The sequence below is a fragment of the Pleurodeles waltl genome, unplaced genomic scaffold (genome assembly GCF_031143425.1).
Source record: "Pleurodeles waltl isolate 20211129_DDA unplaced genomic scaffold, aPleWal1.hap1.20221129 scaffold_332, whole genome shotgun sequence".
Lineage (NCBI taxonomy): Eukaryota > Metazoa > Chordata > Amphibia > Caudata > Salamandridae > Pleurodeles > Pleurodeles waltl.
This window is the reverse complement of record NW_027150038.1, coordinates 13,738-29,745: the sequence shown is the minus strand read 5'-3', so window position 1 is coordinate 29,745 and position 16,008 is coordinate 13,738. Positions and strand designations below refer to the sequence as shown.

At 48.8% G+C, this 16,008-nt stretch overlaps 7 non-coding genes across 7 annotated transcripts; all 7 read left to right on the top strand.

The window, feature by feature from the left end:
• The first annotated feature begins 2,791 nt into the window (after positions 1-2,791).
• On the top strand, positions 2,792-2,864 carry TRNAV-CAC (transfer RNA valine (anticodon CAC)). Its single transcript has one exon. It is a non-coding gene; the product is annotated as a tRNA-Val (tRNA).
• Positions 2,865-6,373: 3,509 nt separating this feature from the next.
• On the top strand, positions 6,374-6,446 carry TRNAV-CAC (transfer RNA valine (anticodon CAC)). The gene has a single exon. It is a non-coding gene; the product is annotated as a tRNA-Val (tRNA).
• A 307-nt stretch (positions 6,447-6,753) lies between these two features.
• TRNAL-CAA (transfer RNA leucine (anticodon CAA)) lies at positions 6,754-6,865 on the top strand. The gene is made up of 2 exons: positions 6,754-6,791; positions 6,820-6,865. It is a non-coding gene; the product is annotated as a tRNA-Leu (tRNA).
• A 3,081-nt stretch (positions 6,866-9,946) lies between these two features.
• Positions 9,947-10,019, top strand: TRNAV-CAC (transfer RNA valine (anticodon CAC)). The gene has a single exon. It is a non-coding gene; the product is annotated as a tRNA-Val (tRNA).
• Positions 10,020-10,326: 307 nt separating this feature from the next.
• On the top strand, positions 10,327-10,438 carry TRNAL-CAA (transfer RNA leucine (anticodon CAA)). The gene is made up of 2 exons: positions 10,327-10,364; positions 10,393-10,438. It is a non-coding gene; the product is annotated as a tRNA-Leu (tRNA).
• A 3,091-nt stretch (positions 10,439-13,529) lies between these two features.
• TRNAV-CAC (transfer RNA valine (anticodon CAC)) lies at positions 13,530-13,602 on the top strand. Its single transcript has one exon. It is a non-coding gene; the product is annotated as a tRNA-Val (tRNA).
• Positions 13,603-13,909: 307 nt separating this feature from the next.
• On the top strand, positions 13,910-14,021 carry TRNAL-CAA (transfer RNA leucine (anticodon CAA)). The gene is made up of 2 exons: positions 13,910-13,947; positions 13,976-14,021. It is a non-coding gene; the product is annotated as a tRNA-Leu (tRNA).
• Positions 14,022-16,008: the final 1,987 nt, after the last annotated feature.

The following is a 16,008-nucleotide window of genomic DNA, read 5'->3' as shown; positions in this document are numbered from 1 at the left end:
CACAGGCAGACAAGCTCAAACTAGGTTTCTTGGTTAGGTGGGCGGAGCATATTGGCAATGGTGCCTCCTCGTGACTTGCAATTTACATGAAGAAGACAGAGAGGCAGCTGGGAGTAGGCAGTACCCATGAACCCCTGAACACTGTCTTGCGACTAGCACACAATTCTGAAATGAGGCGGGGGAAAGGAGGTGATTTCCCCATCAAGGGCCATTCCGGGAAATCAGCCACCCTGCGTCTCCCAGGTGAGTGTTTCAGGCCTATGAGCCACTAATATAAATCTCGCCTGATCGAGCGCTGATCGAGCAAGTGTGCTTGAATCCAAGAGGCATGCTCCTCTGGCTCAAGAGCTAGCAGGCCCTTCAGTGCTTCTGGTTGGGAAGTCTAAGGTTCAAGGGTCCATGACTTGCAGCGGGTTACAACTACCAGAAAGAGTCTGCTTTTCACATCAGTGCCCTAGTTCAGCTCACTGGCACAGGGCATTTTGACTACCTCTTGCCTTGCTAGAGACAAACAAAAAATCCTTGACAGAAAACATCAATTGCTATGGCACGCTTAGAGAGAGAGAGCCTCCAAATGGCCCTGCTTTTCGGAAAGACGCTTCAGAAGATGTTTCAAATGACTATGCAGCGGCAGTCTAGTTGGTATAGGGGTATGATTCTCGCTTCGGGTGTGAGAGGACCTCGGTTCAAATCCCAGACAAACCCCTACCTTTATAGGTTCAGTCTGTGTTTTAAACAGGAGTATTTATGCTTTTCACTCTTGTAAGATGTCATGTTGCAATGCAATACATGCTTTATACTGGCGTCGAGACGGTTCAGCATCATGAAGGTATGCAAGATTTCTTTGCAACTGCTTTTCTGTGCTGGAGCAGCAGTGCTCGTAGGAACATTAAATGCACAGTGCTTCTCCATGGTAATTTCGGGTCCAGTTCTGAAATCACCTCTTGGAATGAAAGTGATCCCAGTTCCTTTCTTCCAAGGGAAGAGATCGTGTTCCGGAAGGCTCAGCTTTGAGCGTCATGAACATTGGCCCTCATCCTTGCATCCCAGTCCAATGCATAGCCACATAAAGCAAGCAGGTGTGTCTGTTTCCATAGTGTGGTGGTTCCAGTACAATGCATAGCCACATGAAGCAAGCCGGCAAGTGTGTCTGTTTGTCTAGTGTAGTGGTTATCATGCGCACCTCACATGCGAAAGGTCCCTGGTTCGAGACGCTGGGCTTTTTCACAGTATTTGCATTTCCTGCCTCACCTGACAGGCAAGCTGAGATAAAAGAGACTGTGTCTATCCCTCACCATCGTGAGGTACTACGCTCCTGGGGCATCTGTCACAGCTCACCAAGAGGAGTTGCGCCAGCTTACGGCAGTCAGTTGCTCACTGTTTGACCTTTGCAATGAAGCCTGAGCCTACAGCATTCAAGCCAGCCAAGGAAGGAAGGTACGAGAGCGAAAATAGCTTTCCTGCCCTCACCAAGAACACACACCTTGAGCAAATAAAGTGCCAGACTTACAAGGTCCTATCGCCACCGGAGCATCACTTTTAGTGACGCCCCCGTGGCACTATGCACTGCGCGGTATTTACAAGATGGCGTTCAGCCACTTTTTGTGGCTTAACACCACCTTGTAAATACGGCCCCTTAGCACGCAGCGCGTTCCCTGGAAGGGGCGTGCAATGGGTGTTGTTGGGAGTGTGCCACAGCAACACCATAGCATTTTGATGCTGCTCCAGATTTAGGAGTTGGCGTAAATCTGCGTCAGCACCAAAATCCAACGCCATCCCAGGGGTGTCGTTAGAGTGGCGCACTGAGGAGAAATGTTTTCATTTCTCCTTGTTTTTGCTCTTTCTATGTGTGATGCATTCTGCAGCACACATAGAAGTAAGAGCAAATCACCATTGAAGATTTTTTTTTTGGGCAGGAAGGTGTCCCTTCCTGCACAAAAACAATTTCCCCCTCAACGCAGTCATCCTTGTACCATGGTGCAAGAACGGCTGCGTTGGCGCTCAGCAGCTAATTTAGAGCTGGCGCAGGGGGAAGCACAGGGGTGCGCTGTATTCTACTAAATACGGCGCTTCCCTGCATTTTGAAAATGACGGCGCGTGGGGCTTGCAAATTTGGCACAGCGTCGCGCTTAGTCATTTTCTTGTAAATCTGGGCCAAAATGTCTAAAGGATAGAGGCTTTTTATGTCATGTTCGATGAAGACCATGCAAATGACTCTAGTCGTACTGCAGAAGAGAGCACCATGTGCAGTTTCTTGCTTTGGGATGTAGTCTCCCACGCTCTGTCACCAACCCTCCGAGCAGGGTCGGAGCCGTTGCATTTCTGTGCCCAGGCTCGTTGGTCTAGGGGTATGATTCTCGCTTAGGGTGCGAGAGGTCCCAGGTTCAAATCCCGGACAAGCCCATTTTAGCGGAAAACAATCAAATCCTGCTCAAAATACACAACCCCTCAACATTTCTCATTCCACTCGAAGCATTGTTGCGCAAAACATATTTTTTGCCTCAGGCGAAAAATGGATTACAATGCCTTGGCTTCCTTCCTGCTTGCTCTCAGTGCGCCCTGTGTGATGATTTCACAGGCTCTCCTTCCTGGCATTTAGGCATCAGATATTTGTCTGTCTCTGCCCGCAGCTGTGGGATTTTTCAGGACGTCTGAGTGTATGCATGCTGGCTGACACCGCTGCAATTTTCACACTTACCCCTCGCATTCCGAGCAACTGCTGATAAAGTATAGAGGAAATCGTGCAAACATATGAGGGGAACTGTGCTCCTTCAGTCAAGCCAGCAAGCTTGTTTCTGTTGTGTAGTGGTTATCACGTTCGCCTCACACGCGAAAGGTCCCCGGTTCGAGACCGGGCAGAAACACTTGGCAGCAGCAGCTTTTGTGTTTGCTCCCTAAAACCTCAGTCTCTCTCAATGCAGACTTAGACAGAAATGACCTTTAAAAACTTGTGACCTGTGTAAAACGTGCTTTACTATTGCAGGACGCTAAAAAGTTATCTGCATCCCTCGGTGGTCGTGCATGTGCATTGTTTCTTGTTCTGTTTTTTTTTTTTTTTCTTGGCCATGTTATATTGTGGGGCCTTTAAAGCTGTGACTTTGATAGGAACATTGCAAGCGGCAAAATCAACAAGTGCAGACTGAAGAGTCCGACCTGCACACTGTTTTGGCTGTCAGGATGGCCGAGTGGTCTAAGGCACCAGACTCAAGAGAGCTTGATCTTCAGTGAAGCTGAGCCTTCTGGTCTCTTCATGGAGGCGTGGGTTCAAATCCCACTTCTGACAGGTGTATTTTCTTCCCTTAAATCTTGCTCTGCTTGCAGAGCCAGCTCCTCACACCACTATCTTTGGAAGCTGCTGTGGCATGTGAGGAGAAATCCACCAACCCATCGGCTGGGCCCTCAATCAAAATTCTGTGTATTACTGGAAGGGACGTCTCAGGCACACCTTCTGTTAGAGCTGCACTTTATGACAGTAACTACCATGCTGGTTTCTACTTAAGCAGTTGATTCTATCGTTTGAAGTGAGGCTCTCCTGCCACCTTTTGGGCAAAGAAGACACTGCCCCTGCAACAACACAGGCAGACAAGCTCAAACTAGGTTTCTTGGTTAGGTGGGCGGAGCATATTGGCAATGGTGCCTCCTCGTGACTTGCAATTTACATGAAGAAGACAGAGAGGCAGCTGGGAGTAGGCAGTACCCATGAACCCCTGAACACTGTCTTGCGACTAGCACACAATTCTGAAATGAGGCGGGGGAAAGGAGGTGATTTCCCCATGAAGGGCCATTCCGGGAAATCAGCCACCCTGCGTCTCCCAGGTGAGTGTTTCAGGCCTATGAGCCACTAATATAAATCTCGCCTGATCGAGCCTGATCGAGCGCTGATCGAGCAAGTGTGCTTGAATCCAAGAGGCATGCTCCTCTGGCTCAAGAGCTAGCAGGCCCTTCAGTGCTTCTGGTTGGGAAGTCTAAGGTGCAAGGGTCCATGACTTGCAGCGGGTTACAACTACCAGAAAGGGTCTGCTTTTCACATCAGTGCCCTAGTTCAGCTCACTGGCACAGGGCATTTTGACTACCTCTTGCCTTGCTAGAGACAAACAAAAAATCCTTGACAGAAAACATCAATTGCTATGGCACGCTTAGAGAGAGAGAGCCTCCAAATGGCCCTGCTTTTCGGAAAGACGCTTCAGAAGATGTTTCAAATGACTATGCAGCGGCAGTCTAGTTGGTATAGGGGTATGATTCTCGCTTCGGGTGTGAGAGGACCTCGGTTCAAATCCCAGACAAACCCCTACCTTTATAGGTTCAGTCTGTGTTTTAAACAGGAGTATTTCTGCTTTTCACTCTTGTAAGATGTCATGTTGCAATGCAATACATGCTTTATACTGGCGTCGAGACGGTTCAGCATCATGAAGGTATGCGAGATTTCTTTGCAACTGCTTTTCTGTGCTGGAGCAGCAGTGCTCGTAGGAACATTAAATGCACAGTGCTTCTCCATGGTAATTTCGGGTCCAGTTCTGAAATCACCTCTTGGAATGAAAGTGATCCCAGTTCCTTTCTTCCAAGGGAAGAGATCGTGTTCCGGAAGGCTCAGCTTTGAGCGTCATGAACATTGGCCCTCATCCTTGCATCCCAGTCCAATGCATAGCCACATAAAGCAAGCAGGTGTGTCTGTTTCCATAGTGTGGTGGTTCCAGTACAATGCATAGCCACATGAAGCAAGCCGGCAAGTGTGTCTGTTTGTCTAGTGTAGTGGTTATCATGCGCACCTCACATGCGAAAGGTCCCTGGTTCGAGACGCTGGGCTTTTTCACAGTATTTGCATTTCCTGCCTCACCTGACAGGCAAGCTGAGATAAAAGAGACTGTGTCTATCCCTCACCATCGTGAGGTACTACGCTCCTGGGGCATCTGTCACAGCTCACCAAGAGGAGTTGCGCCAGCTTACGGCAGTCAGTTGCTCACTGTTTGACCTTTGCAATGAAGCCTGAGCCTACAGCATTCAAGCCAGCCAAGGAAGGAAGGTACGAGAGCGAAAATAGCTTTCCTGCCCTCACCAAGAACACACACCTTGAGCAAATAAAGTGCCAGACTTACAAGGTCCTATCGCCACCGGAGCATCACTTTTAGTGACGCCCCCGTGGCACTATGCACTGCGCGGTATTTACAAGATGGCGTTCAGCCACTTTTTGTGGCTTAACACCACCTTGTAAATACGGCCCCTTAGCACGCAGCGCGTTCCCTGGAAGGGGCGTGCAATGGGTGTTGTTGGGAGTGTGCCACAGCAACACCATAGCATTTTGATGCTGCTCCAGATTTAGGAGTTGGCGTAAATCTGCGTCAGCACCAAAATCCAACGCCATCCCAGGGGTGTCGTTAGAGTGGCGCACTGAGGAGAAATGTTTTCATTTCTCCTTGTTTTTGCTCTTTCTATGTGTGATGCATTCTGCAGCACACATAGAAGTAAGAGCAAATCACCATTGAAGATTTTTTTTTTGGGCAGGAAGGTGTCCCTTCCTGCACAAAAACAATTTCCCCCTCAACGCAGTCATCCTTGTACCATGGTGCAAGAACGGCTGCGTTGGCGCTCAGCAGCTAATTAGAGCTGGCGCAGGGGGAAGCACAGGGGTGCGCTGTATTCTACTAAATACGGCGCTTCCCTGCATTTTGAAAATGACGGCGCGTGGGGCTTGCAAATTTGGCACAGCGTCGCGCTTAGTCATTTTCTTGTAAATCTGGGCCAAAATGTCTAAAGGATAGAGGCTTTTTATGTCATGTTCGATGAAGACCATGCAAATGACTCTAGTCGTACTGCAGAAGAGAGCACCATGTGCAGTTTCTTGCTTTGGGATGTAGTCTCCCACTCTCTGTCACCAACCCTCCGAGCAGGGTCGGAGCCGTTGCATTTCTGTGCCCAGGCTCGTTGGTCTAGGGGTATGATTCTCGCTTAGGGTGCGAGAGGTCCCAGGTTCAAATCCCGGACAAGCCCATTTTAGCGGAAAACAATCAAATCCTGCTCAAAATACACAACCCCTCAACATTTCTCATTCCACTCGAAGCATTGTTGCGCAAAACATATTTTTTGCCTCAGGCGAAAAATGGATTACAATGCCTTGGCTTCCTTCCTGCTTGCTCTCAGTGCGCCCTGTGTGATGATTTCACAGGCTCTCCTTCCTGGCATTTAGGCATCAGATATTTGTCTGTCTATGCCCGCAGCTGTGGGATTTTTCAGGACGTCTGAGTGTATGCATGCTGGCTGACACCGCTGCAATTTTCACACTTACCCCTCGCATTCCGAGCAACTGCTGATAAAGTATAGAGGAAATCGTGCAAACATATGAGGGGAACTGTGCTCCTTCAGTCAAACCAGCAAGCTTGTTTCTGTAGTGTAGTGGTTATCACGTTCGCCTCACACGCGAAAGGTCCCCGGTTCGAGACCGGGCAGAAACACTTGGCAGCAGCAGCTTTTGTGTTTGCTCCCTAAAACCTCAGTCTCTCTCAATGCACACTTAGACAGAAATGACCTTTAAAAACTTGTGACCTGTGTAAAACGTGCTTTACTATTGCAGGACGCTAAAAAGTTATCTGCATCCCTCGGTGGTCGTGCATGTGCATTGTTTCTTGTTCTGTTTTTTTTTTTTTTTCTTGGCCATGTTATATTGTGGGGCCTTTAAAGCTGTGACTTTGATAGGAACATTGCAAGCGGCAAAATCAACAAGTGCAGACTGAAGAGTCCGACCTGCACACTGTTTTGGCTGTCAGGATGGCCGAGTGGTCTAAGGCGCCAGACTCAAGAGAGCTTGATCTTCAGTGAAGCTGAGCCTTCTGGTCTCTTCATGGAGGCGTGGGTTCAAATCCCACTTCTGACAGGTGTATTTTCTTCCCTTAAATCTTGCTCTGCTTGCAGAGCCAGCTCCTCACACCACTATCTTTGGAAGCTGCTGTGGCATGTGAGGAGAAATCCACCAACCCATCGGCTGGGCCCTCAATCAAAATTCTGTGTATTACTGGAAGGGACGTCTCAGGCACACCTTCTGTTAGAGCTGCACTTTATGACAGTAACTACCATGCTGGTTTCTACTTAAGCAGTTGATTCTATCGTTTGAAGTGAGGCTCTCCTGCCACCTTTTGGGCAAAGAAGACACTGCCCCTGCAACAACACAGGCAGACAAGCTCAAACTAGGTTTCTTGGTTAGGTGGGCGGAGCATATTGGCAATGGTGCCTCCTCGTGACTTGCAATTTACATGAAGAAGACAGAGAAGCAGCTGGGAGTAGGCAGTACCCATGAACCCCTGAACACTGTCTTGCGACTAGCACACAATTCTGAAATGAGGCGGGGGAAAGGAGGTGATTTCCCCATCAAGGGCCATTCCGGGAAATCAGCCACCCTGCGTCTCCCAGGTGAGTGTTTCAGGCCTATGAGCCACTAATATAAATCTCGCCTGATCGAGCGCTGATCGAGCAAGTGTGCTTGAATCCAAGAGGCATGCTCCTCTGGCTCAAGAGCTAGCAGGCCCTTCAGTGCTTCTGGTTGGGAAGTCTAAGGTGCAAGGGTCCATGACTTGCAGCGGGTTACAACTACCAGAAAGGGTCTGCTTTTCACATCAGTGCCCTAGTTCAGCTCACTGGCACAGGGCATTTTGACTACCTCTTGCCTTGCTAGAGACAAACAAAAAATCCTTGACAGAAAACATCAATTGCTATGGCACGCTTAGAGAGAGAGAGCCTCCAAATGGCCCTGCTTTTCGGAAAGACGCTTCAGAAGATGTTTCAAATGACTACGCAGCGGCAGTCTAGTTGGTATAAGGTTATGATTCTCACTTCGGGTGTGAGAGGACCTCGGTTCAAATCCCAGACAAACCCCTACCTTTATAGGTTCAGTCTGTGTTTTAAACAGGAGTATTTATGCTTTTCACTCTTGTAAGATGTCATGTTGCAATGCAATACATGCTTTATACTGGCGTCGAGACGGTTCAGCATCATGAAGGTATGCGAGATTTCTTTGCAACTGCTTTTCTGTGCTGGAGCAGCAGTGCTCGTAGGAACATTAAATGCACAGTGCTTCTCCATGGTAATTTCGGGTCCAGTTCTGAAATCACCTCTTGGAATGAAAGTGATCCCAGTTCCTTTCTTCCAAGGGAAGAGATCGTGTTCCGGAAGGCTCAGCTTTGAGCGTCATGAACATTGGCCCTCATCCTTGCATCCCAGTCCAATGCATAGCCACATAAAGCAAGCAGGTGTGTCTGTTTCCATAGTGTGGTGGTTCCAGTACAATGCATAGCCACATGAAGCAAGCTGGCAAGTGTGTCTGTTTGTCTAGTGTAGTGGTTATCATGCGCACCTCACATGCGAAAGGTCCCTGGTTCGAGACGCTGGGCTTTTTCACAGTATTTGCATTTCCTGCCTCACCTGACAGGCAAGCTGAGATAAAAGAGACTGTGTCTATCCCTCACCATCGTGAGGTACTACGCTCCTGGGGCATCTGTCACAGCTCACCAAGAGGAGTTGCGCCAGCTTACGGCAGTCAGTTGCTCACTGTTTGACCTTTGCAATGAAGCCTGAGCCTACAGCATTCAAGCCAGCCAAGGAAGGAAGGTACGAGAGCGAAAATAGCTTTCCTGCCCTCACCAAGAACACACACCTTGAGCAAATAAAGTGCCAGACTTACGAGGCCCTATCGCCACCGGAGCATCACTTTTAGTGACGCCCCGGTGGCACTATGCACTGCGCGGTATTTACAAGATGGCGTTCAGCCACTTTTTGTGGCTTAACACCACCTTGTAAATACGGCCCCTTAGCACGCAGCGCGTTCCCTGGAAGGGGCGTGCAATGGGTGTTGTTGGGAGTGTGCCACAGCAACACCATAGCATTTTGATACTGCTCCAGATTTAGGAGTTGGCGTAAATCTGCGTCAGCACCAAAATCCAACGCCATCCCAGGGGTGTCGTTAGAGTGGCGCACTGAGGAGAAATGTTTTCATTTCTCCTTGTTTTTGCTCTTTCTATGTGTGATGCATTCTGCAGCACACATAGAAGTAAGAGCAAATCACCATTGAAGATTTTTTTTTTGGGCAGGAAGGTGTCCCTTCCTGCACAAAAACAATTTCCCCCTCAACGCAGTCATCCTTGTACCATGGTGCAAGAACGGCTGCGTTGGCGCTCAGCAGCTAATTTAGAGCTGGCGCAGGGGGAAGCACAGGGGTGCGCTGTATTCTACTAAATACGGCGCTTCCCTGCATTTTGAAAATGACGGCGCGTGGGGCTTGCAAATTTGGCACAGCGTCGCGCTTAGTCATTTTCTTGTAAATCTGGGCCAAAATGTCTAAAGGATAGAGGCTTTTTATGTCATGTTCGATGAAGACCATGCAAATGACTCTAGTCGTACTGCAGAAGAGAGCACCATGTGCAGTTTCTTGCTTTGGGATGTAGTCTCCCACTCTCTGTCACCAACCCTCCGAGCAGGGTCGGAGCCGTTGCATTTCTGTGCCCAGGCTCGTTGGTCTAGGGGTATGATTCTCGCTTAGGGTGCGAGAGGTCCCAGGTTCAAATCCCGGACAAGCCCATTTTAGCGGAAAACAATCAAATCCTGCTCAAAATACACAACCCCTCAACATTTCTCATTCCACTCGAAGCATTGTTGCGCAAAACATATTTTTTGCCTCAGGCGAAAAATGGATTACAATGCCTTGGCTTCCTTCCTGCTTGCTCTCAGTGCGCCCTGTGTGATGATTTCACAGGCTCTCCTTCCTGGCATTTAGGCATCAGATATTTGTCTGTCTCTGCCCGCAGCTGTGGGATTTTTCAGGACGTCTGAGTGTATGCATGCTGGCTGACACCGCTGCAATTTTCACACTTACCCCTCGCATTCCAAGCAACTGCTGATAAAGTATAGAGGAAATCGTGCAAACATATGGGGGGAACTGTGCTCCTTCAGTCAAACCAGCAAGCTTGTTTCTGTAGTGTAGTGGTTATCACGTTCGCCTCACACGCGAAAGGTCCCCGGTTCGAGACCGGGCAGAAACACTTGGCAGCAGCAGCTTTTGTGTTTGCTCCCTAAAACCTCAGGCTCTCTCAATGCACACTTAGACAGAAATGACCTTTAAAAACTTGTGACCTGTGTAAAACGTGCTTTACTATTGCAGGACGCTAAAAAGTTATCTGCATCCCTCGGTGGTCGTGCATGTGCATTGTTTCTTGTTCTGTTTTTTTTTTTTTTTCTTGGCCATGTTATATTGTGGGGCCTTTAAAGCTGTGACTTTGATAGGAACATTGCAAGCGGCAAAATCAACAAGTGCAGACTGAAGAGTCCGACCTGCACACTGTTTTGGCTGTCAGGATGGCCGAGTGGTCTAAGGCGCCAGACTCAAGAGAGCTTGATCTTCAGTGAAGCTGAGCCTTCTGGTCTCTTCATGGAGGCGTGGGTTCAAATCCCACTTCTGACAGGTGTATTTTCTTCCCTTAAATCTTGCTCTGCTTGCAGAGCCAGCTCCTCACACCACTATCTTTGGAAGCTGCTGTGGCATGTGAGGAGAAATCCACCAACCCATCGGCTGGGCCCTCAATCAAAATTCTGTGTATTACTGGAAGGGGCGTCTCAGGCACACCTTCTGTTAGAGCTGCACTTTATGACAGTAACTACCATGCTGGTTTCTACTTAAGCAGTTGATTCTATTGTTTGAAGTGAGGCTCTCCTGCCACCTTTTGGGCAAAGAAGACACTGCCCCTGCAACAACACAGGCAGACAAGCTCAAACTAGGTTTCTTGGTTAGGTGGGCGGAGCATATTGGCAATGGTGCCTCCTCGTGACTTGCAATTTACATGAAGAAGACAGAGAGGCAGCTGGGAGTAGGCAGTACCCATGAACCCCTGAACACTGTCTTGCGACTAGCACACAATTCTGAAATGAGGCGGGGGAAAGGAGGTGATTTCCCCATCAAGGGCCATTCCGGGAAATCAGCCACCCTGCGTCTCCCAGGTGAGTGTTTCAGGCCTATGAGCCACTAATATAAATCTCGCCTGATCGAGCCTAATTGAGCGCTGATCAAGCAAGTGTGCTTGAATCCAAGAGGCATGCTCCTCTGGCTCAAGAGCTAGCAGGCCCTTCAGTGCTTCTGGTTGGGAAGTCTAAGGTGCAAGGGTCCATGACTTGCAGCGGGTTACAACTACCAGAAAGGGTCTGCTTTTCACATCAGTGCCCTAGTTCAGCTCACTGGCACAGGGCATTTTGACTACCTCTTGCCTTGCTAGAGACAAACAAAAAATCCTTGACAGAAAACATCAATTGCTATGGCACGCTTAGAGAGAGAGAGCCTCCAAATGGCCCTGCTTTTCGGAAAGACGCTTCAGAAGATGTTTCAAATGACTATGCAGCGGCAGTCTAGTTGGTATAGGGGTATGATTCTCGCTTCGGGTGTGAGAGGACCTCGGTTCAAATCCCAGACAAACCCCTACCTTTATAGGTTCAGTCTGTGTTTTAAACAGGAGTATTTCTGCTTTTCACTCTTGTAAGATGTCATGTTGCAATGCAATACATGCTTTATACTGGCGTCGAGACGGTTCAGCATCATGAAGGTATGCGAGATTTCTTTGCAACTGCTTTTCTGTGCTGGAGCAGCAGTGCTCGTAGGAACATTAAATGCACAGTGCTTCTCCATGGTAATTTCGGGTCCAGTTCTGAAATCACCTCTTGGAATGAAAGTGATCCCAGTTCCTTTCTTCCAAGGGAAGAGATCGTGTTCCGGAAGGCTCAGCTTTGAGCGTCATGAACATTGGCCCTCATCCTTGCATCCCAGTCCAATGCATAGCCACATAAAGCAAGCAGGTGTGTCTGTTTCCATAGTGTGGTGGTTCCAGTACAATGCATAGCCACATGAAGCAAGCTGGCAAGTGTGTCTGTTTGTCTAGTGTAGTGGTTATCATGCGCACCTCACATGCGAAAGGTCCCTGGTTCGAGACGCTGGGCTTTTTCACAGTATTTGCATTTCCTGCCTCACCTGACAGGCAAGCTGAGATAAAAGAGACTGTGTCTATCCCTCACCATCGTGAGGTACTACGCTCCTGGGGCATCTGTCACAGCTCACCAAGAGGAGTTGCGCCAGCTTACGGCAGTCAGTTGCTCACTGTTTGACCTTTGCAATGAAGCCTGAGCCTACAGCATTCAAGCCAGCCAAGGAAGGAAGGTACGAGAGCGAAAATAGCTTTCCTGCCCTCACCAAGAACACACACCTTGAGCAAATAAAGTGCCAGACTTACGAGGCCCTATCGCCACCGGAGCATCACTTTTAGTGACGCCCCGGTGGCACTATGCACTGCGCGGTATTTACAAGATGGCGTTCAGCCACTTTTTGTGGCTTAACACCACCTTGTAAATACGGCCCCTTAGCACGCAGCGCGTTCCCTGGAAGGGGCGTGCAATGGGTGTTGTTGGGAGTGTGCCACAGCAACACCATAGCATTTTGATACTGCTCCAGATTTAGGAGTTGGCGTAAATCTGCGTCAGTACCAAAATCCAACGCCATCCCAGGGGTGTCGTTAGAGTGGCGCACTGAGGAGAAATGTTTTCATTTCTCCTTGTTTTTGCTCTTTCTATGTGTGATGCATTCTGCAGCACACATAGAAGTAAGAGCAAATCACCATTGAAGATTTTTTTTTTGGGCAGGAAGGTGTCCCTTCCTGCACAAAAACAATTTCCCCCTCAACGCAGTCATCCTTGTACCATGGTGCAAGAACGGCTGCGTTGGCGCTCAGCAGCTAATTTAGAGCTGGCGCAGGGGGAAGCACAGGGGTGCGCTGTATTCTACTAAATACGGCGCTTCCCTGCATTTTGAAAATGACGGCGCGTGGGGCTTGCAAATTTGGCACAGCGTCGCGCTTAGTCATTTTCTTGTAAATCTGGGCCAAAATGTCTAAAGGATAGAGGCTTTTTATGTCATGTTCGATGAAGACCATGCAAATGACTCTAGTCGTACTGCAGAAGAGAGCACCATGTGCAGTTTCTTGCTTTGGGATGTAGTCTCCCACTCTCTGTCACCAACCCTCCGAGCAGGGTCGGAGCCGTTGCATTTCTGTGCCCAGGCTCGTTGGTCTAGGGGTATGATTCTCACTTAGGGTGCGAGAGGTCCCAGGTTCAAATCCCGGACAAGCCCATTTTAGCGGAAAACAATCAAATCCTGCTCAAAATACACAACCCCTCAACATTTCTCATTCCACTCGAAGCATTGTTGCGCAAAACATATTTTTTGCCTCAGGCGAAAAATGGATTACAATGCCTTGGCTTCCTTCCTGCTTGCTCTCAGTGCGCCCTGTGTGATGATTTCACAGGCTCTCCTTCCTGGCATTTAGGCATCAGATATTTGTCTGTCTCTGCCCGCAGCTGTGGGATTTTTCAGGACGTCTGAGTGTATGCATGCTGGCTGACACCGCTGCAATTTTCACACTTACCCCTCGCATTCCAAGCAACTGTTGATAAAGTATAGAGGAAATCGTGCAAACATATGAGGGGAACTGTGCTCCTTCAGTCAAACCAGCAAGCTTGTTTCTGTAGTGTAGTGGTTATCACGTTCGCCTCACACGCGAAAGGTCCCCGGTTCGAGACCGGGCAGAAACACTTGGCAGCAGCAGCTTTTGTGTTTGCTCCCTAAAACCTCAGGCTCTCTCAATGCACACTTAGACAGAAATGACCTTTAAAAACTTGTGACCTGTGTAAAACGTGCTTTACTATTGCAGGACGCTAAAAAGTTATCTGCATCCCTCGGTGGTCGTGCATGTGCATTGTTTCTTGTTCTGTTTTTTTTTTTTTTTCTTGGCCATGTTATATTGTGGGGCCTTTAAAGCTGTGACTTTGATAGGAACATTGCAAGCGGCAAAATCAACAAGTGCAGACTGAAGAGTCCGACCTGCACACTGTTTTGGCTGTCAGGATGGCCGAGTGGTCTAAGGCGCCAGACTCAAGAGAGCTTGATCTTCAGTGAAGCTGAGCCTTCTGGTCTCTTCATGGAGGCGTGGGTTCAAATCCCACTTCTGACAGGTGTATTTTCTTCCCTTAAATCTTGCTCTGCTTGCAGAGCCAGCTCCTCACACCACTATCTTTGGAAGCTGCTGTGGCATGTGAGGAGAAATCCACCAACCCATCGGCTGGGCCCTCAATCAAAATTCTGTGTATTACTGGAAGGGACGTCTCAGGCACACCTTCTGTTAGAGCTGCACTTTATGACAGTAACTACCATGCTGGTTTCTACTTAAGCAGTTGATTCTATCGTTTGAAGTGAGGCTCTCCTGCCACCTTTTGGGCAAAGAAGACACTGCCCCTGCAACAACACAGGCAGACAAGCTCAAACTAGGTTTCTTGGTTAGGTGGGCGGAGCATATTGGCAATGGTGCCTCCTCGTGACTTGCAATTTACATGAAGAAGACAGAGAGGCAGCTGGGAGTAGGCAGTACCCATGAACCCCTGAACACTGTCTTGCGACTAGCACACAATTCTGAAATGAGGCGGGGGAAAGGAGGTGCTTTCCCCATCAAGGGCCATTCCGGGAAATCAGCCACCCTGCGTCTCCCAGGTGAGTGTTTCAGGCCTATGAGCCACTAATATAAATCTCGCCTGATCGAGCGCTGATCGAGCAAGTGTGCTTGAATCCAAGAGGCATGCTCCTCTGGCTCAAGAGCTAGCAGGCCCTTCAGTGCTTCTGGTTGGGAAGTCTAAGGTGCAAGGGTCCATGACTTGCAGCGGGTTACAACTACCAGAAAGGGTCTGCTTTTCACATCAGTGCCCTAGTTCAGCTCACTGGCACAGGGCATTTTGACTACCTCTTGCCTTGCTAGAGACAAACAAAAAATCCTTGACAGAAAACATCAATTGCTATGGCACGCTTAGAGAGAGAGAGCCTCCAAATGGCCCTGCTTTTCGGAAAGACGCTTCAGAAGATGTTTCAAATGACTACGCAGCGGCAGTCTAGTTGGTATAGGGGTATGATTCTCGCTTCGGGTGTGAGAGGACCTCGGTTCAAATCCCCGACAAACCCCTACCTTTATAGGTTCAGTCTGTGTTTTAAACAGGAGTATTTATGCTTTTCACTCTTGTAAGATGTCATGTTGCAATGCAATACATGCTTTATACTGGCGTCGAGACGGTTCAGCATCATGAAGGTATGCGAGATTTCTTTGCAACTGCTTTTCTGTGCTGGAGCAGCAGTGCTCGTAGGAACATTAAATGCACAGTGCTTCTCCATGGTAATTTCGGGTCCAGTTCTGAAATCACCTCTTGGAATGAAAGTGATCCCAGTTCCTTTCTTCCAAGGGAAGAGATCGTGTTCCGGAAGGCTCAGCTTTGAGCGTCATGAACATTGGCCTTCATCCTTGCATCCCAGTCCAATGCATAGCCACATAAAGCAAGCAGGTGTGTCTGTTTCCATAGTGTGGTGGTTCCAGTACAATGCATAGCCACATGAAGCAAGCTGGCAAGTGTGTCTGTTTGTCTAGTGTAGTGGTTATCATGCGCACCTCACATGCGAAAGGTCCCTGGTTCGAGACGCTGGGCTTTTTCACAGTATTTGCATTTCCTGCCTCACCTGACAGGCAAGCTGAGATAAAAGAGACTGTGTCTATCCCTCACCATCGTGAGGTACTACGCTCCTGGGGCATCTGTCACAGCTCACCAAGAGGAGTTGCGCCAGCTTACGGCAGTCAGTTGCTCACTGTTTGACCTTTGCAATGAAGCCTGAGCCTACAGCATTCAAGCCAGCCAAGGAAGGAAGGTACGAGAGCGAAAATAGCTTTCCTGCCCTCACCAAGAACACACACCTTGAGCAAATAAAGTGCCAGACTTACGAGGCCCTATCGCCACCGGAGCATCACTTTTAGTGACGCCCCGGTGGCACTATGCACTGCGCGGTATTTACAAGATGGCGTTCAGCCACTTTTTGTGGCTTAACACCACCTTGTAAATACGGCCCCTTAGCACGCAGCGCGTTCCCTGGAAGGGGCGTGCAATGGGTGTTGTTGGGAGTGTGCCACA